Below are 24880 nucleotides of genomic sequence, written 5' to 3' on the forward strand. Positions count from 1 at the left end.
TTCTCCAAGCGGGTATATCTAATATATGTGAATGGGGAAGATGAAACAAACTTAGGTTTAATGTTTCCAAGTGTTCTGTCTTGTCCTTTACTAGGGCCCAAAAAACTCTATTTTTCGCTACAAAATGAATGACCAGAATCTGACACGAGCATCAAATGTTAAGGATCTGGGCGTTAGATTTGTGAGCACCCTGACATTTCATGATCACATAGAGGCATTCAGTGGTAAATCATTGAAGATGTTAGGATTCGTTTACGAGAACTCTTTACAACTCCTCGGTGCGAAATAGACTCGAGAGTGGCTCGATGATTTGGGGGCCACATGAACTGAAGTACTCTTTTATGATAAAGAAAATCCAAAAGAAGTTTCTGAGATATCTCCACACGAGAGTGCGGGTATTATCCTTGGCACTACCCGACTGAGTATCTCCACGGTATGCTTGGCTACAACAGTTTAGAGACTAGAAGGAATGTGTATTTGACTACACATTTTTATCGATTGCTGCGCGGTATGGTCGATCATCCTGAAATTATAAAGAGTATTGGTTTGTACGTTCCTGCTAATTAACTAAGACAGCGTCAGCATAGATTGTTTCATATTCCGATATACAGGACCAACCTGCCGATGGTTATGCCTGTTGGAAGGGCTACAGCTTTGCTGAAGAACATCGCTCTGGATGTTGATCTGCTCCATGTATCCGATGGGGTTTTCCGGAGCATGGTTCTCCTACTACTTTGACAAAAGCCTATTAAATGTACTTTTTTCTTGTTATAATTATGTACGCCTTAAATTTAAGTTTATTTTGTACATGTTATTTTTTCAAATAAATAAATTGAATTAATCTTTAATTTCGCAAATTTGTCCACATAACCGAATACCGTACGCAACTACACTAGCTGAACATCAGGCATAGAAAAAACATGCATATACTAACACTTCTTCACAATATTTTGAATAATCCCACTTCGCCTGCTTATCTGAAAGAGCTCTTCCAACCTCCAATATGGACTATATCTTCACTCTAGTAAGAACCCTTTTAATACCCCTTCACCGCTCTAATTTTAATGCCTAATTGGGTGCAAATAATACGGACGGATCAAAGAGACATTAAATCTCATTTATTATAATGATTTCTACAACTTAAATTTATACGGGCAAACATCGTTTCGTTTAACTTCAATGCCAGTAGCCCAATCACTAATAACCACCGACGTGCTAATAAGCGACGTGATAACAATTTCTCACCGTGCTTGTTTATCGTATTCGCGATCACAATAGAACATCCGTGAACACCTAATATTAAATGTTGAAATATTTACGTTTCGCGGCGTATAATCCTGCTGCGCAATCACATATTTTAATTTCTTCGGTGTAAATATGGAAAATATTCCAAAACTGCTATTTTTATTTATTTATTTATTATTTATCGTGCCATTTATTGCATTTAGCCGGCGGTGGCGGTTGGCAAGCCAAATGTCAAGAAAAAAATCGCCAAAGTAATTGTAAATTAATTTTCACTTTTTTATATTAGATACTCCTTACTATTTTGTAAATGCAATATATTGTATTATTTTTTATAGTAAACACTGATTTTTCGCCAATAGACTGTATTTATTTACGAGTAAAAAACACAAACCGAGACACGAACGTTGACTTAGAGATTACACACGCGTTGACTTATGACTGCGATAACTTAAGCATGTTCATTATTGTTCTTTGTGATCGCTCAAATGCTTAGCATGTTTTTAAGCATATCGATAGTTATATGTGATTGGGCCACAGAGTTATACAATAGTTGCATAAAATATTATTACTATTTTTTTTGCTTAACCGGCCATAAGGGCCAATTACAGTGGTGAATAACAGCACAGATTATCCAGGCTTGAGAAAAATCACATTCAATTTGTGTATCCTCACCGGGAATCGAACCCGGAACCTTCCGTGCGTGACTCAAGCGTCTTGACCACTACACTACGGAGGCCGCCAATAAAATATATACTATAATTAATCCCAAACTCACTTATTTAACGTGGAAAGTGTCAGACGTACATGGTTATTTATTTTGATATGTTTTCTATGAATTCTTGTGACGCTAAAACTGTAGTATCATTTTCATATGGTTGAGCATTTATCGTGTTCGCATAATATTGAATTACCTCGACGAATCATGAAAATGTACAATCAATGTATATTTACAACTAAAACCTATATACAAAACAACAATTCACAAACAGACAACAAATCACAAACAAAAATTAGTTTAACAATGTTTGAGTATGTCAAAATGCTTGCAGACTGGCTGGATTTCCTACCTAGAGAGTTACTCATATTTAAATTTAATAATTTAAATATGAATAACTCCCTAAATTATTAAATTTAAATATGAGTAACTCTCTAGGGAGAAAATCCAGCCAGTCTGCAAGCATTTGGACATACTCAAACATTGTTGAATTAACTACCCGGGAAAAAGAAGATGTATAAAAATAGGAAAACTGTTTTAAAGCGTTGCCTAGTAGGTGATTTAGTTCAGCCGGATGAATCTCACCCACGTGATAAAGGCTTCAGCTCTTTTACCTCACTAAAGTCAACAGATGGAAGAGTTGAGGAAATGTGGATGTTCAAACATGGGCAGAATGGTGAATGTTACACAGTGTGCAAAGTGGCCACTTAACCAGCCAATGACAGGTTATAAGCCCTGTAGATGCCTAGACTTCTATATTACCTTCTCTCAGATGTTCTTCATCTCTGTTGTAATACGTTAGTATTAACAACTCCCCGGGGAGTTGAATCTATTAACAAATAAAACAACTAAAAAAGTGTAAGTCACTCTCCAAGCACAAGAGTTAGTCTCTTTTTTTGGAGAGTTACAGTGATAACATTTACTAGATGTGTAAAAGTAGATATGTTTAGAATTTCACAAAAACATATACTTTTTATGAAATTTATGAATAAAAAAATAAATTTAAAAAAGTCTTGACATCTAAACGTCTGCTGAAATATCAATATTTAAAAAATACACACACTGAGTCGAAAGTAATCGACTAACTGACTGTCAATTTATCGACTGATCGATGAAATACGACAGAAAAGAGTGACTATTTTCTTATTAATCAGATATTGCACAATTAAAATCGTGAGTATTAGCTATATTTATAGATTGGGATATTGACAACTCGAGGCCTGTGATATATTATAGATGTTTATCTAATAGACAGACGTGTAAATAAAAAAAATCGTTCATGATCGAATGTAGATAATATGGTTACGATAGTAGTTTTCATTTTTAAAACGGGGTCGAATCACAGTCACAAGTTTTATACGACGTTAATTTTACTTATTGATTTAAAATTTAATATTAAGTGGGGCACAATATATTTTTTCTTGTCGTTAAATTGTTGACACACTGCGGGAACCCTCTTATCATCTGGGCCTCGATATCAATACCAAAAATACCCAAATTACATATGTGCAGCAAATCCTGTCCTAACCCTGATCAGCCTTTCTATAATAAGGGGCAGATGATCGAGAAAGTTGACAGCTTTAAATACTTGGGAATTCACATAACTGAGGATGAACAATGAGCTCGAAACGAAAAGGAATTGCGGGAAAACTTTTGACACGATATGTGTTGTCTGGACCTCTGGGCCGCGATTGTAAACGGTACATATCGAGACGGTATTTATTCATTTATTTAACGGACTTATGCAGTCCATTCTAACGATGGTAAATACAATTTCTAATAATAAATACAGGCACTAATAAAATAAAATACAACTAAATGAAATTAAAGCTCGGACAAAAAAAAATTAAATTACTACCTCAAGACAAGAACTGGTCTATCTTAGTGATTTTTTAAATCTATAAAGACTTACACCAAAAAAGTCCAGATCTTGTTTCGAGTTTACAATACGACACAATCGGGACATTGGTGCATGCAAGCCATAGTTTGTGCTGTGTTGATCGAGAAACAGCACATTATTATTTCGCAACCGGCGGATTGGAACATTGGATGCCACTTGTTCCACTAACGATGGTACATCAATTAAGCCATTCAGTAATTAAACATAAATATGGAGTCATCTACGTTTTTGTAGACTTGAGATTTTTAACATTGACTCCATTTCTCCGTAAATGTAGTCTCCCCTCTCGAGGCCAATCATCTATGCTACTTTTCTTAGCAAACGATGTTGCACCGATTCGATATGATTTATCCAGCCTACATAGAAGGGAGACCAGATCACGGAGGCATATTCTAAAAGAGGACGAACAAGTGAGCAATATAGTGTTTTAACTGTAAACATATTAGTAAAGTCACTAGATGTCCCGCTAACAAAACCCAAGAGTTTTAGCGACTTGTTAATCATAGTATCAATATGTTCATTAAAGGTAAGTTTACAATCCACGACAATTCCGAGGTCTTTAATAGACTTGACTACATCTAAATTAATATTTTCTATTTTGTAATCAAAGGAGATAGGTTTTTTCGTATAAGCTAACATCGATATTTATGTACGAAAATGTGTATATTTGTATGAAAATTCAAAGTATCTTCGTCGGTAACCAGTAATTGAACATGTTTAGAAAAAAAAATGAAAACATATTATATTTTTCACACAGAAAACTAAAGTTTACTTTGTACATAAAATTTAAAATAAATTTTTACTTTCCACTGGAATACGGACCCTGTGCCGCTATTGTGAACGCTATCTTTATATGTACATACCGAGACGGTACACTAAACGTCTATTCTATCTCTATCTACCTCGGTATGTTCTATTGACTTGTCATCTCGACGTCACATCGATCGATTCCAACCAATGAATGACCCCGAAAATTTAGTCCGCGTTCCTTACTTCATTAAAATTTGAAATAGTTTTCATTTATATTTTAAATAAGCTTCTGTGATAAAAAGTTCACACTTCAAAACGATTATAAACTCCAATAAATCCCAATTCAAGCAAAAAATGCTCGCTTGAACATGATTTTTATATGACTTTTGAAAACTACCAAGACGGTATGCTAAACGATCGTCTCTATTTATCTACCCAGCGATTACAAAGCCGGCTTTAACGATTCGATGCGTACACTTAGGAAGGCAGTGTATTTTCGTAATCACTCAGGAGAATGTATCTTCAACTATGACGTCATAATGTATCTTTGTCACTTTAGTGCGTAGATGTGTACCGTGATGTACACCCTTGTTACATATCGATGTACCTACCCAAAACTTGAAGGTAGGGGGTCGGTAACATATCTTCGTAATCGCTCGAGAGAATTTATCTTCAACTATATCGTCACGGTGAAGGTTTGACGTCCTTAGCTTTGCATCATAATCGCGGCCCTGGTCTATACTCTTCAAAATGAAATTACGATAATTCAACTCTTGTATAACGCAAGTACTCTGTCTTATATGGGTGCGAACCTTGGCACCTCACCAAAGCTCATAAACACCAAACTTCTAAGTTTTAAAGCGTTTGAAGAGAATATTAGCCATAAAGTGGTTCGTTTTCGTTTTAGAATCCATTATTAACATAAATGTATAGTCCATTTAAATCTTTAATGGCGTTTGTTATGTGTGCGTGACAGAGTTTTTTTTAAATAATATATTCTAGTGCGCGTCCTAACACAAATTAAATTTGTTTACTTGGTTCACCAACAGGCACTAACACATTAATACAGACCATTAAACATTCAAATGCACTGTACATACAATACTACACAGTACGAGTAGGCAATTATGTATTAACAAACTCAATCGACTTTTTACGGCCATTTTCTCCAACCGTAAGTAGCTAGTAATTAGATATTCAAGAATTATTATCGGTGATATTTTCACATCGTAATTCGTGATTAATATTGTCGATTAACTAAACGTTGCGTTGCGTAATGTGTATAGTGGGCAATGCATTCGCCTATATTTGAGGAAGTCAATTGATATTGATTTTTAACTACTTCATTTAAAAAAAAAAAAAAACAACCTCCATTAATACCGATAGAAAGTCGTTTTTGTGGTTAAATAAACTTACGCAAAGGTAATGAGATGTTTAATTTTTTTTATGGAATCCAGGGCCCCGATTACAAAGGGAAATCAACATTATCTTCAAATGTCTACGAGTAAAATATAAAATGGAATTTTTCGTGAAAATTTAATGTATCTTTGCATATAATTTGAAAGCACACGTTAAAAAAAATATTTTTTTTAAAAATAAATATTTGCGTTATGATTTACGGAAATATTTTATTTTAAAGGCCATTTTCAAAGAGTTCTAAATAACTCACTATTAAAAATGGGAATCAAGTTGGGGTAGAGTGGGATTCGAATCCGTATCCGTAACCTTTGAGCCGCGAGTCCTTCAATTTTACCTATTAAATAAAATCAAATTTTCTGGATGAAAAATTGAACATGCATAAAAAAGTTTTTTTAAACATGTTCAATTACAGGTTACCGACGAAGATACTTCAAATTTTTATACAAATACACACATTTTCGTGCAGAAAATTCTATTTTACTTGACAGACCTTTGAAGATTGGAATACGGGCCCCGATTACAATGAAAGTTAACAGAGACAACTTAACGAAGTTATCTTCCTTTATTTAATCGATTTTTATATACTAAAACACGTATATATGTATGAAAATGTTATATATCTTCGTCGATAACCCGTATCATGTTTTAAAAAAAACAATATATTTAATTTTCCACACAGAAAATTCGAATTTACTTTATAGGTTCAAACAGAAGGTTAAGAAATATGTGTTGAATAACTTAAGCACACATAAGAATATGTTTATGTGTGCCCTATTTCAAGATTCAATATAATATTTTATTTTATTTTGTTTATTCAGAAAAACAACAGCAATACAAAAAAATATACACAACATTATAAAAAAAAAACATAAAATAAAGCCAAATCAGTTATCCACAGAAATACAATTATAAAAATCCAGTTCAGTTAGATATAATTCATAGAAGTACATGTGTGCGAGTTTTTTTTTGTGTGAGGATGCGTGTGTAAAAAAGTGGAGTGTGGTTTTGGTAGGTATGTGAATATGTGTGTGATTGTATATGGGTGTGAGGGTAGGTTTAGGGACAGGGTAAGTATAATCATCATAAAATAACTCCGTTTACATCTCATTGTAATACGGTCCCAAATTATATTACAGACATAGAAATGTATTCTTAATCCACCCAGACACGTACATGACCAATAGCGTATAAATTTATTTTGTTCAGCATAAAAATCACAATAGGTGCTGCGATAATTCTTTCAAATAATTTTATGATTTTCATGTTCTTTTAAAACAGAAATTACTGGCTTGATTTTTCTTGTACCTTGTGATTATACTTTCTTCGACCATTTTTCACGTATAAACTGCAATCTGTAGGACAAAATATTTTTCCGAGACATTGCCACCGAAATAGACGGGCAGGCTATCTCCACGGGTCAATGATTAACCCCGCCACCGCGCGCGGCCGCATTGTCCTCGTGTGAACACGCAAGGACAGGACTTTGTGACAATAGTGATTCGCTCGACGTGAACGAGTCGCTCCCGCAAATTTTTCTGTCGAAAATGTAAAAAAATCGAAAATTCTTATAATTTACCCAAATATTGAATTTTGAACTCAACGAGTTTTAAATAACTTACTATTAGAAAATGGGTATCAAGTTGGGGTAGAGTGGGATTCGAACCAGGGACCTTTGGTCCGTGAGTCCGAGACACTAGCCACAGGACCACAACCCGTACTTTGCACATAAAGTATTTTGTATTGTCATGGCGGTTGTTTTTTTGCGAAGGAGTGCGTTGGGCACCGTCACAACCGCCCTTGGGGTGTAGTCGGTTGTGACATTTTTTTCCTTATTTTCTCCTATCAGTTGACTATTGTATTAAGGAACAAAATTTTAGTATTTATACGTAGAAAAATGTACACTTTACTATATAAAACTCTTTTCATTCAGCGGATTGGCGTAGAAACAAAATTATGGGCGATCAGATGAAAATTGTCACAACCGTACCCAGTTTACCCTATACTGTCCACGTAAAACAGCCCTTAAGGTAAAGAAAATCGTATTTTGCTCTTGTTCCCGCTACTCGAACGAAAGCTCCGTGACTCTTATCTCTTGTGTACTAGTTAGTTTTGTTCCGAACGGATGGGAGCAACATCGGGTGGAGTGGAGGGCAAAACCGGGTATACCACAAACATGCTTACCTAGTGTTATAAATAAATCAAACACAATACCCGTGGGTGGAAATAAACCAAATTAAGAATGTGAATTCATGTATCATGCGAATGTTAAACAAAAAAAAACACCTGAATACCTTTACAATGGGCATATCGTGGGAGTTTGCTAAACAACTACTAACTACTGTACTCTCCGTGTTCGGTGAGAACTAGCTACCTGAGACCTGACAATTAATGAGTAAAGGTTCACCTGATTATGTTCAATCCATCGAACAGTCTTGCAGTAAAATATCTTTTTGCATATCTCGAATCACGATTATCCGTTACATGAAGTCTCGTGCTTCAAGCGCCAGTCCAGGGACAAAGAAATATTGCACTAGAGCACCTCAAAAAAACCCAAAACCGTTTTAAAGACCGAGGGTCTTTGTATCGGTTTTTAATCGCTTATACTAAAAATGAGGTTTTGTTTGTAAATAATCGAATAACTGTCTAAAAGAGTGGCTCCTCAGAATCGGAACAAGTCAGCTGGATGAGGTCTTAAGAGTAAGAATTTAACACTGCCTTCAATAATCAATGTTTATTTTTCATTCATTTAATTAAAAGAAAAAAAAACTTTCTGATTTTATAATCTGTAATTTTCTTTACTTTGTTTTGGTTTTTGGAATTTAAATAGTTATTTTTAAAATTATTTATTAATTTTAGTTTATTTATTAGTATGTTATATATACTTAAATGTTATAATTTTTATGTTATAATGTTTTAAGTAAAGATTTTCCATTAGCCTAGGGCTCTATCCCACTGTCTTCCAAACGGAGCTCTATGCCATTTATGCCCGCGTTTATAAAAAAAATGCGCAGACAATACAAAAATAAATGAATTTTTATTCTCTCAGACAGTCAGGCTGCTCTAAGAGCACTAGCTCTGTCGAGATCAATTCTAAATGAACCCTGGAGTGCCTACGTGCGCTTAATTGTGTCGGTGAGTGTAACAGTGTGAATAATTTGGGTACCTGGACACTCTAACATCGACGGTGACGAGGCAGCTGATGAATTGGCAAGGCTAGGAGCTGAGACAGCCCCAATAGGTCCCGAGCCCTACTGTGGGTTGACTAAATGTGCTCCTCGTGGTAAGCTTAGGTCATGGGCCAGGAAGCAGAGCATTATGCTCTGGCAAAAAGTACCTGGTCAGCACCATGCGAAGGAAGCGATAAAAGGGTACTCGCCAAGTTTTTTTATTTTTTTATTCCGGTAAAATGGCTACATAGTGCAGAGCCAATCCTACCGTATAAACATAAATATGAAACAAAATTTTATATTTGCAGCACTTATGGTGGTCTTAGCATATCCCGCCATCGCTCGAACAACGTTGAATGGATCCACCCTGCAGTGGCTTGGAGAAGTGCGTTATTAGAGCTTTTCAGGCGTTCCCATAGACTTCAGGCTCTTTGGCGAAGTAGGGCAGCGAGGGTGTTTACCCATCCAGCTGTAAACATTTCGGAGGCACTGCAATACCTCGGCAGTCCGAATATTTGCCCGTATGAATTATTATACGTGACCCTTAAAGTTTTGCTTTTGACCTAATAAAACCCGGCCGAAATCAATTGAGGGTTATCACTAGAGCCCGCCAACGGCACTGCAGATTGAACAAACACCTTTCAAAACTTCTGACCATTAATTAAACCTGAGTATGTTAAAGAGCTCGCCCCCTACCTAATAGCCCAATACTTTACGGATCTGGGCTTGGAGGGGGAGATTTAGAAAAAAATGAAAACGCGTTCTACACAGTAGCCAGGCTCTTTACAAACCTAGGCTTGGAGGGCGAGAACTATTCACGGGGATCCGTCACAATAGATCTTCAGAGGTCGCAGTGTCGTCCAGGAGCTTGCGTAGCACTGACCCCCACCTCTAAGAATAAGAATGTTTTTTGTTTTATTTTTCTGTAATGTCTTTATTTCTATTACAGTATAGTATTATTATTATTATAATATATTAATTATAGCCATTATAGTCCATATATAGTATATAAGAGAACAGGGTGTTCTATAACCCTGTCGCATCCGAAACCACGATGATCAGTATGGGCAAGAAGATATATTAGCATATTTAAAAAAATATTTAGAACGAACAAATTTTTTTTAAAGAAAATATTGAAAAAACGCATGGTTGCGTTCTGCAGGGGAAAAGCGAGGGGGCGCCGCCACGCTGTTGACGGTATATCAGACTCCCCCCTCCTCGTTTCTCCCCTGCAGAAGTAAGCCACCATTTGTTTTTTTTTATATTTCATTTTTGTAAATTTTATTCGTTATGTTATGTCTTCTTGCTCATACTGATCTTCGTGGTTTTGGATGTGACAGGGTTTAAAGAACACACTGTATATAATATATGTAGCTTTAGAACGGGTATTATTGTATCCAGGGAAGCCGCTACCTAGGAATATTTTCTTGCAATTTTTACACGTCAAATACGTATTTTGTATTGCAAGTATGTGCTTGAAATTTTTTGGCAATAAACGCCGTATTTCGGCACTGAGTTGCACTGAATTTCTTAAAATTTCAATTGCATTAACTGCGTTTTTAATTGAATTTTACTCTGCAGTTTTTATTTCCCCTTTCACTGTGGTTTTGGCAAATTATACTGACGGATTATGTCAAATAGAGCCATTCTTGCTGACTACCAAATTGTTATTACACGAACAGTAGCAAAAACTGTTTAATGCACTTGTATAATCTAGTTACAAAAAATCCATTACCACTTTAATCCATTAATATCAATTTAGATTATCATCTTTATTTTGAACGATTACTTAACTCTTCCGACGCCATTCACACGAGTATCCAAAAAATTTCATTCCGTCGTGCAATAATGGACACCGCTTATTTCAAACAATTTCATCTAGTCACAGTGAAAGGATTGTTTGTAATAAATTTACTAATTACATTAAAACTTAATATTTAAATTATACTGGCAGTACTACCTCCCATTGATGGGAGAGGACAGTAGAGAAAATATTAGTTTAGTTCATATTTATACCGTGAGCATGGGCACTTTTGACGAGATACGATTTTTTTATGAAATATGATAACTACTACTACTATTGCTAGTACCATCATGACATTTCTCCGTGGGGGTAGGCAGAGTGGATGGACGACCACACGCGTCTATCCTGACATACATTCTTCTTCCACATTCATACATATTGCCATACATGCTCTTCGATTCGATTTTGGTTTATCTGATCATGCCACGTCTTCCTCGGTCGTCCTCGTCACGTACGTACATATATGGTTTAGCTTTCAATCTTCATCCATTCGTTTTACAAGACCAAACCATCTCAATGACCCTTTCTAAATCATATCGATTACAATTGTCTCGGATTTGCACTCTCGTTTGCACTCGTAACCCTGTCATACATTGATTTCATACACAAATAAGTGTTGGGACTAAAACTCCGTTGCCAACTGCCAGTTTAGCTTCGACTGACATTTTTAATAGCAATTACTGTGCTCAGTGCGTCGTTCATTTTGTTGCCCGCAATCACCCTCCTTTCAACATCTATTCACCAACTATTCTACAAAATCTTAAAAAGACAAAAGTTTCGCAAACACCGGTCTGTACTTATGCAGTACCCCTGAGCCCTGAGAGTTTCCGCTTCTCAACCCGAGAGCTGACCTACATAAGAGTAGCGATTGAGTCGAAAATACTCTCCCAGGGTTGCTTCTGGTTGATGAAAAAGAACCAGAATCGTACGAGTATTTTGGATACCTGCTCTCAGGTAAAAATCCTAAAAAAGGTCGTCGAGTGAAGATACGTCCGCCTAGTGGTATAGTGGTTGGCGCGTGAACCTACCGTGCTTGAGATCCTCGGTTCGATTCCTGCCTGTCTGCACGTGAATTATTATTTTTTAAGGTGATTATACTGTAACGTTGTAAAAAACAAGTCCAACGTACCCCGTTTTGAAAGCATTTTAGTACTGGATTATAATTCTAAACTCCCTGATGTAGTAGCTCATCCATACGATATCCGTGCATTAGAAGTAGATTTCGTTCCATTTGAAAACTCGAGACGAACAGTCCATTTACCGCCCAAAGACTCGAAGAGAGGCGATCGCACACTTCAAAAATGTAGTCCTTCAAGAAAGGGAACGTTCAACGTAACGTAAGCCTATTTGTTATAAATTTATTACCGAAATTCTTGTAGAAAGAGATATCACATTCTAATGAGATTGTATTTTATACAGGTTCCCTTTTTTCTTTTCTTTACCTACCTTTTTTCTCTACCTTTATTCTCTACCGTTTACAATACATAGCAATTATTGTTTCTGGACAGCACCAGCGTAAGACTGATGTAACGATTGTATGAGATTTGTTGCATGCGGTGTGACCTAAATGTTTCAATTAAATATGATACATATGATATAAATATTTTTCATACGAGTAAAACAGCATGCACTTAAAACTGATTCACCATATTTTTTATTCTTAACCATACAATGCCCAATGTAGACGATCTGCTACATACTGATAATCGGTGTATAAAAGTTACATCAAACATGTTTATCACTCGGCGACTAGTTTATTATATTGTATACATACTAGGCATTATAATCTGTTTATAAAAGTCGCCGCCAGGGATTTTTTTTCGACAAGATTTGAAACAAAAAGTCAGTTGCACGTATTCTGTCAAAAGCGTAATTTAGCTAAAGTTCAAAGGGTGATTTCACTGTTTTTTTTTTTTAAGAATTGAAGTTAAAATCGTTTCCGCAACTTTCATTATTTGAAAAGATGTTCATAAGAATCGTTATTTCCTGTTTTCCTTACATTCTTGTATTTTTTTACCTTTTAATGACCGATGTAGCATATTGTCTACATAAACTAAATTAAGAAATTAAAACTGAAAAAAAAAAACTTTTTTTATTATTATTTTTTCCAGTATTCGCATCTAAAAACGTACATAACAATGCGTTTTTAGTTAGAATTAGAAAAATTGGGCATTGAAGAGTTAACTGCATTATCGCAATTCATAATGCATTTTTTTTTCTTGCGGGCGGTAAAAATTTGATTTTTAAATTGTACAGCAAAGTTTCTTAAAAATAATGAAAACAAATAGCGTAAAAAAAATTTTTTTTCGTCCTGCAAAGATAAGGATTTAAAATAAGGTTTAAAACGTAATGATTACGATTTTTTTATACGTATACATATTTTTTAAATCATTAATTTTAAAAACATGTAAGTTTGTTAGATTCCTACGACGTCGTTTTCTGTGCTACCTGAAAAAAAAATATCCAGGTTTAATAAGTTGTTTTTTTTTGTATTATAAAAATCCAATGTGAGTAAGATTATTATTAATTGTAAGCACTATATCATGTTATAATTACTTTATAATGGTACGTGCTTGTATGAAATAATAAACCTCACCAAATTATTTTTTCGTAACAATAAGCACTTACTTCTAAGAAATGTAATTATCAGACAATAAGATATATTTTTTAATGTATATAATCATTTTTGACGTCATGTCAAATGGAATTCAATTTCAAATCACAATAGTACATAATTAGTAATAGTTGATGTCCTAAAAAATAAATAGATTGACATTGTTCATGGAAAAATAAACATTTTTTTATTATTAATAACTTCTTGTATCAACAATATTACGCTTGTCAATACATATTTGTACGTTGGCAGGCTTATTGCCAAATGGCAAATTCTTCCAAGAAATAAAATATTATGTGTTATGTATATATTTTTTGTTTCAAAACGTATTCGAGAGTAATTACAATAATAGAACAAAATAGTTACAAAAATAGAAATAGCAATATTTGTTCTTTTACATCCATACTAGTCTTAAATGGACATGGGGAATAAAGAGGGACGAAAGCAGGAGAGATTAAGGAAGAGGAAAGAGATGTTTTCGGCATGACTTAAAGAGACATACTGTAGAAATATTTTGGTAGAGGATGAGAAATGATTTAATAGTCGAGCCGCATGGACACTATATGAGTTAGAGAAGAAAAAAGGAATGAGAAAATTCAGTGCAACGAAAAATTAGATACAAAAAAATATTTTTGCGCGCGGTAAAAAATAAAGCGTTTAATTATACAGCGAAGTTTCTCTAAAAAATTTAAAAAAAATATTTTTATAACAATGAACCACTTTAAATGACGACAAAACTTTTTTTTTAATTAACTAATGATAGAATGTTGTGATAGATTTCCGATTTCAGGAAAGTTGCAACACCAATCAGGACGACTCACCGAAGAGAACTAGTAACCTCACGCGTGGAAGTAATTAATTTTAAAAAAAATCGTAGCGATGATAATACAATACATATTTATATGTTTCTTTTTTGGGTGATACCGTGTGCGTTGGATTTGTTCCGGCGTTTCGGCTACCATTGCAGGAGCCATCTTCAGGGTAAACTGAGTCCCCGAAGATGGCTCTTACAATGGTAGCCGAAACGTCAGAACAAATACGACACACACGGTATCACCCAAAAAAGAAACATATTGATAAAACCTTCGCACCTATTCAGTTTTTTTGCTTAGTTTGATAGTTCATTAATAGATAATAAAAAAAAATTGAAAAAGCCACTGAACTTCCTCCTTGTGCATACCTTAGGCCTTGATTGTTATAAGAAAACCACAGATAATATTGATATTTAAAATGCGTTATGAGTTTTTTTTATGTTTTGACCTTTAAATTTTGATAATTGTGTTTTTTCTGTTATATATACAGGATGGTCTTTAAACCCCTTTCACATCCGAAACCACGATGATCAGTATGAGCAAGAAGACATATTGGATCATTAAAATTATTTTTTAGAACAAATTAAAAAAAACAATTGGTTGATTACTTCTGCAGGGGAGAAACGGGAGGGGGGAGTCTGATACACCACCAACAGCGCGGCCGCGCCCCCCTCACTTCTCCCCTGCAGAAGTAAGCAACCATTTGTTTTTTTTTTTTAATATTTTAATGCGCCAATATGTCTTCTTGCCTATACTGATTATCTTGATTTCGGATATGACGGGGTTTAAAGAACATCCTATATATACATACAATATATTACTACAATAATAAAAAAAAACAAATCCTGTCCAGGGACAACGGATATTATAATGAAAATGACCATTGAAATACATATCTCACGTCGATCTTGCCAAGGATCGTAAGCAAAAGCTCTTGCCAGTAAACCCCGGTCCTTTTTAGTATTTTACCTGAGAGTAGTCATCGGGTCGAAAACACTCGTTGGACATTTACATGAATTATGACCCATCATTGGTTGGTTTATACGAGCTCTTACTGTCCCAAAAAAATCCGCGCGTTACGGTGTTGTGTAGTCTCATTAAACATGCAAAAAATGATAGGTTTAAAATCGGAAAAAGTTATATTTGTAAACAATTGATTTAATTTTTAAAGTTGAAGTCAAAAGTGATAATATTTTTAATATAATTGCTAAAAACACGAACAATTCATTAGCTCATGTTCCCAGCGCGGGCGAAAGAAATGCCCTTGACGAAAGTCCGATAGCTACTAACTGGTGTCTGGGAGAAGTACTAGAAACTTGGCTGTTCCCGCGTGTGATGCGTGAAATTATCTACAATAATTAATAAAATGTATTTACTGTTTGTATGTCCTTTGCTTTATTTTATTTACTTTATTGTTTCTTTTTTAAAATTGTTTATTTACTTAATTTTTTCGTTATAGTATTTTTTATTTGTTTTTAGTCAGACTGTAAAATGTTAGTGGCAATGAGTCCGCAACGAGTTATTTTTTACTTGTTTTACTTAGAATTAACTAATAATTGTTATACCTATTATTGTTTATTATTATTGTTACGCACACACAAAGCAAGGTTATGAAAGATTTAAATGGACTGTAGGTACTGAACGCGCCTTACATACGCCATTATTCAGTTCGTTATAGGAATATTACGAAAATATTTTTATATGTACATAATTGATATAAATAAATCTGTTTTGCGGTTTGAATCATTGATTTTACTATCTGCTATTATATATTATATACTACTAGAAACAATAATAAAAAATAACCTTGCTTATTCAAGACACATGTTTGTACGTCGGCATTAAAATTTATACCCTTTTCAATAAAAAAAAACCTAATTCGGTTTCCCCAAAAAATTATTAATTAACTTTTTAATTAGTTTTATACATTTTTTTCCCTTTCTTTTCTTTCTTTCTTAATTATATTTTATATTCTAATTTTAATATGCCCTTTTCATTAGATTTTTTTTATAAATATACCTAAATTGAAATTTTAGTTTTTTTTATCTAGTTTTGTTAACATTTATGAGCAGCCACAATTTTTTTCCTAAAGTTTAAAAATCGTGATGTATGTGTTAATTATTATTGTTTGTATTTTTTTCCCCTTTTTCTAGTATTTTTTTTTAAAAATTAATATAACAGCTAATACAACGAACCCCCTGGTCCCTATCATTTACTAATTTGATTGGAAAAATTCACAATTCATTTACTATTTTTTTATTAATAAAGGTACTGTATGATAGTGGCCACTTTACACACTGTGTAACATTCACCATTTTGCCTATGTTTGAACATCCATATTTCTTCAATCCTTCTATCTGTTGATTTAAGTGAAGCCAAAGAGCTGAAACCTTTATTGTTGTGAAAAGATTCATCTGACTAAATTATTTCACATACTTACGAGTAGGTAACACCTGAAAGCAATTTTCCAATTTTTAGATTTCTTCTTGGACCATTTGGTTTTATTACAATATTTGAGTTTGTCCAAATGTTTGTAGACAATAGACTGGATTTCACCCCCTCGGGAGTCATTAAGATTAACAAATTACAACAGGGATGGAGAGTACCTTAAAGAAGGCCTTCGATAATGCTTGGTGGCCATTCTTGATGTGCCAACTAAGTAGGAAAAGGTGCCCTCGAAACCTGTTTATGCTTGTAAAAAGTTACCATCACCAAAGAAGAGTTAAATTGTCACACTTTGATGCTGCACTTGAGAAAATCACGACCAAGGGGTGTGTTCAGGGATCCTCATGTGGACCAAGTTTTTGGAACTACATTGTAGATGATGTCCTGCAGAAGGATTTAGGCCGTGGAGTCGAACTGACTGCATTTGCAGATGACCTCCTATTAATAGTTGTAGAAGACAAAATAAATGAACTCGTAAAGAAAACGGAAGATGCTCTAGAGATTATAACAAAATGGGGATTAAAAGCCAAACTAAATTTTGCTGAAGAAAAAACAAATGCAATGTTCATTTCTAGAAGAAAAGACCAGCAGCCCATCATCCACATAAATGGAGTCCGGTTGGAATTCGTCGATCATTTTAAAGTTTTAGGTATAACCATAGACCGCCACCTGAATTGGTCTAAACATATTGACAATGTTTGTAAAAAAGCTGCGGCTATTACAAACAAACTTGTTCAGGCCGCTAAACCAACATGGGGTGCATCACCGGAGGTAATGCAGCAAATGTACGTAGGAGCGGTCGAGCCCCTGATTACATATGCTTCAAGTGTGTGGGTAGATGCGGTAAATAAAAAATATAACAGGAAGAAATTGGACTCCATTCAGAGACAAATTGCCATCAGGTCTTGCAAGGGCTATAGAACAATCTCCTTGGTGTCTGCTCAGGTTCTTAGCGGCTTCATGCCACTCGACCTTAGAATCAAGGAGCTTGGAGAAGCTTATGAGGTCAAGAAGAGTCTCACTCTGCAAGACTTGCCAACTGACAGGTTTTATCAGGGAACCGGAAATTGTTTCTCCCTTCCTCATCCTGCGGAGCGATACCAGATAGACTATGGATTCAATGACCAAACGCTGCCTGACATGAAGGAGAATGAATTGAGGATCTTCACTGATGGCAGTCTCTTAAATGGCAAAGTAGGTGCAGCATTTGTACCCTACGATGGCGTAAGAGAACTGCCTGCCAGGAAGTTTAAACTCGATCACTTTTGCTCAGTATTTCAGGCTGAAATATACGCTATTAGAGAATCTATAGCTTACGCTTTAAAAAAACCGCCTAATAGATGGAAACATATAACGATTTTGACAGACTGTAAATCATGTATTCACGCGATTGCGGATCGTAATTCGGTGAACCCAATGGTCATGAGTATACGAACTGATATCCAGATATTAAAAAATCGATCGCAAAATGTGTACATTGGCTGGATTCGAGGACACTGCGGAATAATTGGCAATGAAAGAGCTGACGAAAAGGCTCGGGAAGCAACATTAAAAAAAAACAGTTCCTGATTTTGCTGACTTCCCAATAAGTTTTGCTAAGAGAAAAATAAGAAGCAGAACTTTACAGCTCTGGAATGATCGCTATTTAGCAGAACCCACAGGAAAGGTAACAAAAATGTTTTTTCCATCTATTTACCATGCTTTTGAATTTAGGAAACTGCAGCGTGCAGGATACGAACTCACACAAATCCTGACAGGACATGGCGGATTTATGAGTTATTTACACAGATTCAAAATATCTGAGATCAACACTTGCCCATGCGATGATGTTACTCTCCAAGATGTCTCCCATCTATTGATGCATTGCCCCTTTTTTAGTCTGCAGAGAATGCAACTGGAGGCGCGATGCAGAAGTCTAAATGAGGATTTACACGATGTGCATGTAGTGATTAGTCACAGGGACTTGTCAAGAGAGGTATCATTATACATGACAGATATAGTGAAGGCAATAAAAGGTATCAATGATAGCAGGACACCAAATGCCGAACACCGTTCAGGTGGATCGGAGGATCTGTTGACGAATGGCAACGGTCCGCCTTCTTCTGACGAGTTTTCTGTCCTTACCTCTTGAAACAGGTCACAGCCGAGACATCTTACTGATCCTTTTATAAAGTGACGAAATAAAGTTTTTCATTAAAGTAAATATTTTTAAGTAAACAAGTTAATGGCTGTCGCTTTGAAGTGTATATTAACCTTGTACATTGCAAGCAAGGTATTGAATAATGCAACTTCATATATAAAAATAAAAAAAAAACCTTAAAGAAGGCAATATGGAAGTCTAGGCATTAACAGAGCTTATGACCTGTCATTGGCTGGTTTAAGAGGCCACTTTACACACTGTGTAACATTTATCATTTTGCCTATATTTGAACATCCATATTTCTTTAATTCTTCCATATTTTATTATTTATCTTATTATTATTATTATTATTATTATTACTACATAAGTAGGTACCTTATATCATTATATTAGCAGTCAGCAAATATATTTTTAAAATGCGGATCTAAATTGGATGTTGTTATGCAGAAAGCACCCAGTCCACAATTGTGACAAAATGCGATATTGGTGTTATCGGGTGCTGTAAGGTCAATTCTATGTTCTGCTAAAAACAGCCAGGCCACTTTCATACAAAAAACTGTAATAATCACCTTCTGAAAATAGTGTTGATCATAAAAACGGCATTTATCAATTTGCAGAAACACCCACAGGACTAGGAAAATCTTACGGTATATAGATGCTGATGGGAACATGATTGCATCCAGAAATCTAGTTCTAAATATGTTTTAATTCAGAGTGTCACCTCATGCATTCAAAGTTTGATTTAGGTGTCAGATCTGGCTGAGTTCCGCAAAATGCATATTTCAGGTTGTGTGGTCAGCCAGACTTAAAAAAACCACCGAAATTCCCTTAACACATAAAAAAAAGTTATTATAACAAATTAATTAAGTGATTACTCACAATGAGGAACTTAAGTCCTACGGGAAATTGGGTACAAAAAATGGTTTTCTTGCGCGGGGTAATAATTGTACTGCAAAGTTTCTTGAAAACGTACGAAAAAATAATAAAAATCATTTTGATAAAAACGCACTACTTTAAATGACGTCACTGGTTCATATGAATCAAGCAATGATATGAGAGCTATGGAAGATTTCCAGTCTGCTTGCCATTTCTGGACCAATAGGAAGAACTGAATGATAATAAGCGGAGTTATTTCAGAAATACAAAACTTTAAAAAATCGTAGTGCTGATAATATGAAATATAAAAATTGAAATAAAAAATTGGCTTCGTTTAACAGTGTATAAATAAATATAAAAATAAAAACCACTGAACTTCTCCATTAAGTACTCCAATTTAAATGAAAATCCATTTTTTAGAAAATGCACATTTTAGGTTGTGTGGCCAGCTAAACTTTAAAAATCCTCAAAACTGGTGATTTATTTATTTTTTTATTATGAAAAAACAAATGTTTGCATTATTTATTAAATTAAAAAACATTCTAACTGTTGCGTAGATTTATTTGATCATTCACCCTTTTCACAAAAGTGCTATTATCTCAGTTTAATTTTTCTACGGCTGGCTGCTTTCTGCAAAATTACGTTTAATTTATTGCAACAGAAAGGAGAATTTGGAAGTCCAAGCATTTACGGGGCTTATGACCTGGCATTGGCTGTTTGAAGTGATTTACCATTTTGCCTAAGTTTAACATTCACATTTCCTCAACTCTTCAACAAAACATGGTAAGCTTTTTGTTGGCTTTTTTGAAGTGAAAGAGCTGAAACCTTTATTGATGTGGGTAAGATTTATCGTGCTGAATTATTTCACGTACTAGGCAACCTATAGCTTTTGAGCGTGCTAATACAACGCACCCCCTGGTACGTGAAATTTACTAATTTGTTATTATTATACTATACGATATATTTTTTATAAAAAAATAATTCAAGAGTCCTTCTCACTCCTCACTAGGGAAACCTGTTCTAAGGAGGACTGTACAGTATTTAAATATTATTATTTTTTTACATATTTCACATGCCATTTATTTTTTTTTATTTCTTTTATCCTAATTTTCATCAGCCATATTTAAATGTATCTTTCATATAGTTGTTATTACCTTTTAAACTCTTTTATATCCATAACTATACAAAATCATGATTTACAACCCCTGCTTGTACTTATATTTTTAAAAAATAATTTAGTCTCCCACCAGTCTGACGATGTCGGTCACGACGAAACCCGGTAATATTTTATCAATAAAAGTGGAATAAAACTATATACGTATTTATATTATTATAAATAATCATTAGCTTTGGATTTTTTAAATTCACGACGATTGATATCGACGCTGGAAATGAATAAGTTACCAAGTGACATATTATAGCAACTTCGCAGAAAGGCCAATTAGTTGTTTTTTTATTGAAAAATAATATCGTATTTTCAATTTTTATTTAAAATATGTAGGAATCACGCCAAAATAATACGTATGTATGAGATTTTTTACTGATTAAAAAAAATATAAAAAACTTTTATTGACTCTTTTGTGAAGTTACTACAAGCATGTCGCTTGGAAAATTTTTCCTTTCCAGCGTCGATATTGTAATCTAATCATAAAAATGCATTTTTTAAATAGTTCAATAATTATACTTCTTCTGTATAATAAATAAAAACAGTTTTAGCGACATATAAATTTAATAATTAAAAACAAAATATCAATCAAGAACATTTTTATATGTAGTACTATAATTATTATTACGATGTCAGTAATTATGTATGTACTCGTATGTTCATTAATATATTTTTGTACCTTTTACATTATTTTTACACAACTTTTTGCTTTTCTTATTCTTTAAATTTATCTAGTTTCTATTTACTTTATTTTTATGATTGTATACAAGTATATGTATTTTTATTTTATTTGCAACTTCTAAGTGCCTAGCAATTGTTAATTGCTTTATTTTGATACCGATAATGAACTTAATCTATAGCTTACACCAAAAACAAACTTTTATAGACTGTTTTCACAATTTTCGTTTATATGTATTCTTATTTTCTGTAAACAATATACCTATGTAAAATCTGTTGTTTTTTCCCAAATAAAAATAAATGGATAAATAATATAAAGTCTTTACCCTTTCAGTTTTACCATTTAGGATGCTATGAAACATTTTTACCAATTAGGGAGTTATAAAAAATGTGAATGTATGTTATTTTTCGTTGGAGATAAATTATTTGAAGTTTTACACATAGGTGAGACTGCATAATTTGGGTGAAACAAAAAAATACCAAGTTCTCAGAATCTTGACGTGTTGGCTCAAAGCAAACGTGTTTGATTTAGTTAAGTTTAATGATTGTGGAGGAATTGTACATACCTTCTGGAATCGTTCGCCTTTTGCAAAGTATCTGGTATTGCCAGTGTCAGCCGAGAACCTGTATCCTCCCGGTAAACAAGAAATCAAGAACTAAACAACACGACACAAGAACGAACGTCTATACATCGCGTTAGCAACCGGAGGAAGCAAAAAAACAATTTGACATGTAGCGACCGAACAGCCAAAACTATCGCAATGAGCGACCATTATCAATGATATGCTAGTAAATTGATACGTTCAATAAAATTGATCGGTTGTGCAAGTTATTTTGCGTTTTTCGGCTTAAAAATGGTGCACTTTATTACATTCAGAACTCGGTTTGAAATTTAGTCGGATAGGCCGCCCGCGCTCTACCGGCGAACACCTGTAACTGATCAAGTATGGCGACCCGCCATAGACCGAACGTTACTCGTGATTTATCACGAGGTAAATAAAGATACATAACAAAAAGGTCAATTCATTTACACAAGAACAAATACCCCTTCAATGCTTTATATATGTTTTTTTACAATTATTTCTTTGCTGGTGGTTATATTAATTGAAATGTAGACAGGTGCGAACGGTTGATCTCCAATGGTCGATCTTAGTGACTCAAGGAAGTCCGTCAGAGAAAAGGGTTTAAGTACGCTCGCATCAAAATGATCATACCGTCTTTAGCATTTAAATTTGATAGTCGAGCATTGGTTTATTTTTGTCGGTGCGGGACATTATACATGCTCTGTGTGTTTTTGGCGTGCAGATTCGACCTGAGTTAGTTCGATGTCTGGTTAATTCTTGAATCTTGTTTAGCGGGATAGCCGGTTCTACATGTTGCGCTGAGAACTCGTATGTTTGGTATATTATTTTGTGTTTTTTTGTGCATTCGTACGCTACTTAGAATTGCATTTAATTATTTCCTAGTGTGATGCAGGCTATGTACTATCTGTGCATGTAATCTGATGTCGTTTATCAATTTATGATTTATAGCTGAATAAAATAAACAGAGACCCAGTCGTTGGGCGTTATCAAAGGGGCCTTTCTATGAGAAAATTACCATTTCCAGTTAGATTCTGTTTTACAGGAAATATAGTAAAGCAAAAACCTCTCTACTTGCAAGTAAAATCAAAAACTTGGTTCGTAATATTACGAAAGATTTCAACTTTGAACTGTCCGATGTTCGCTTTTGCGGTTTAATTAAAGAAAAAATCCAACAACCACTATCATCACATACTGTATCAGCTCATTATAATCTACATATTTTACGTCAATCTTGTCTCGTGCATATTATCAAAACGCTCTAACCACAAAGCCAAGGGACGAAAAAAAATATTCTTGATATTATAAAGAGTTTTTTTCAATTGTAATATAACATTTTTCTTTATATTATCAATGTTTTTATATTTATTATTATATAAAATTATTATTGGTATTTATAAATGTTTTTAATAATTATTATTCGATTCTCAGTTTGGCCTAGAATTATTAAAAATATTAAAATATGTTTACAATTGTTTTTATCTATTAATTGTACATTAGTACTAATTATTCATTTAAATTGTTTTTTTCTTTCTATATATAGATATATTTTTATTATTATTATTATTGAATACGTGATAAAAAAGTTTTTCATGTGCGGTAAAAATTATTAAAGCGTTTAAATTGTATGGCGAAATTTCTCGAAAATGAATGAAAAATGAATAAAACTAAACTACTTTGAATGACGTTACTAGTACTACGAAATCAATCAATAATAGAGTGTTGTGATAGATTTCCGGTTACCGGGAAGTTAACTCACTAATTAGGACAACTTACCGAAGAGAACTTGTGACGTCATAGGCGAAGTAATTTAAAAATTAAAAAATCATAGCACCAATATGCAATGTCGGCCTCGTAGTGTAATGGTCAGCATGTTTGCCTACCATGCAAGAAGTCTCCGGTTCGATTCCCGCTATGGTTGATATGACATATTTATAAAAACACTAGAATATTTCTTCGTCTCTGGACTGGTACCCGAAGCGTAAGAGTGGTCATTCTGCCTTCATGGAACAAAAATGATCAAGATACGCTGCGGTTGGTGTACCAATGCAGTGTCCTATGCGCCATTAGATGCGGAAAATGGAATGATAATAATGATGATGATGATGAATATGTAATACGATACATCAAAATATAAAAAAATGTGGCTTAGTTTATTAGTATATTCCTTTAACAGTCTGCCAAAAATGTTTTGGACATCAAAATACTCAAAATTCAATCAGAAAATAATTAATGTATATTAATGGACAGAAATGCAACATACCCGTAAACTATGGGCACCCTATAATTCCTATGATCCTAGCTACCTACACTTGGTTTAAATTAGTAACAATGTGTTTGTATTTAAAATCAATTATTTGTTTTTATATCTATGTTTTTGCATACTTTTTAGTCTAAAACAATTCATCGTGTTTAATATCTATACACTTTTTTATTTATTTTTATATACGCCCAATGGGTATTTTTAAGGACATAATTATGGATAGAAAATTATTATAAAGGAAGAAAGACACAATGGTATGTAGTAGACTCGGTGGAAGTGGAAGCGGGAGAGAGGTGTTTACAATCG

At 34.0% G+C, this 24880-nt stretch overlaps 1 protein-coding gene across 1 annotated transcript in view; it reads right to left on the bottom strand.

Annotated features, from left to right (window-relative positions):
* The window catches only part of LOC148278728 (uncharacterized), a 195081-nt gene extending 172417 nt beyond the window's left edge, over positions 1-22664 (bottom strand). Inside the window, exon 1 of the mRNA XM_088230963.1 lies at positions 22297-22664. The gene's annotated coding sequence lies outside the window, so the exon portion shown is untranslated. The remainder of the gene's footprint in view (positions 1-22296) is intronic.
* Between the last annotated feature and the right edge of the window lie 2216 nt (positions 22665-24880).

The sequence above is a fragment of the Micrasema longulum genome, unplaced genomic scaffold, assembly GCF_059751315.1.
Source record: "Micrasema longulum isolate JH-2025_06_02 unplaced genomic scaffold, ASM5975131v1 h1tg000834l, whole genome shotgun sequence".
Lineage (NCBI taxonomy): Eukaryota > Metazoa > Arthropoda > Insecta > Trichoptera > Brachycentridae > Micrasema > Micrasema longulum.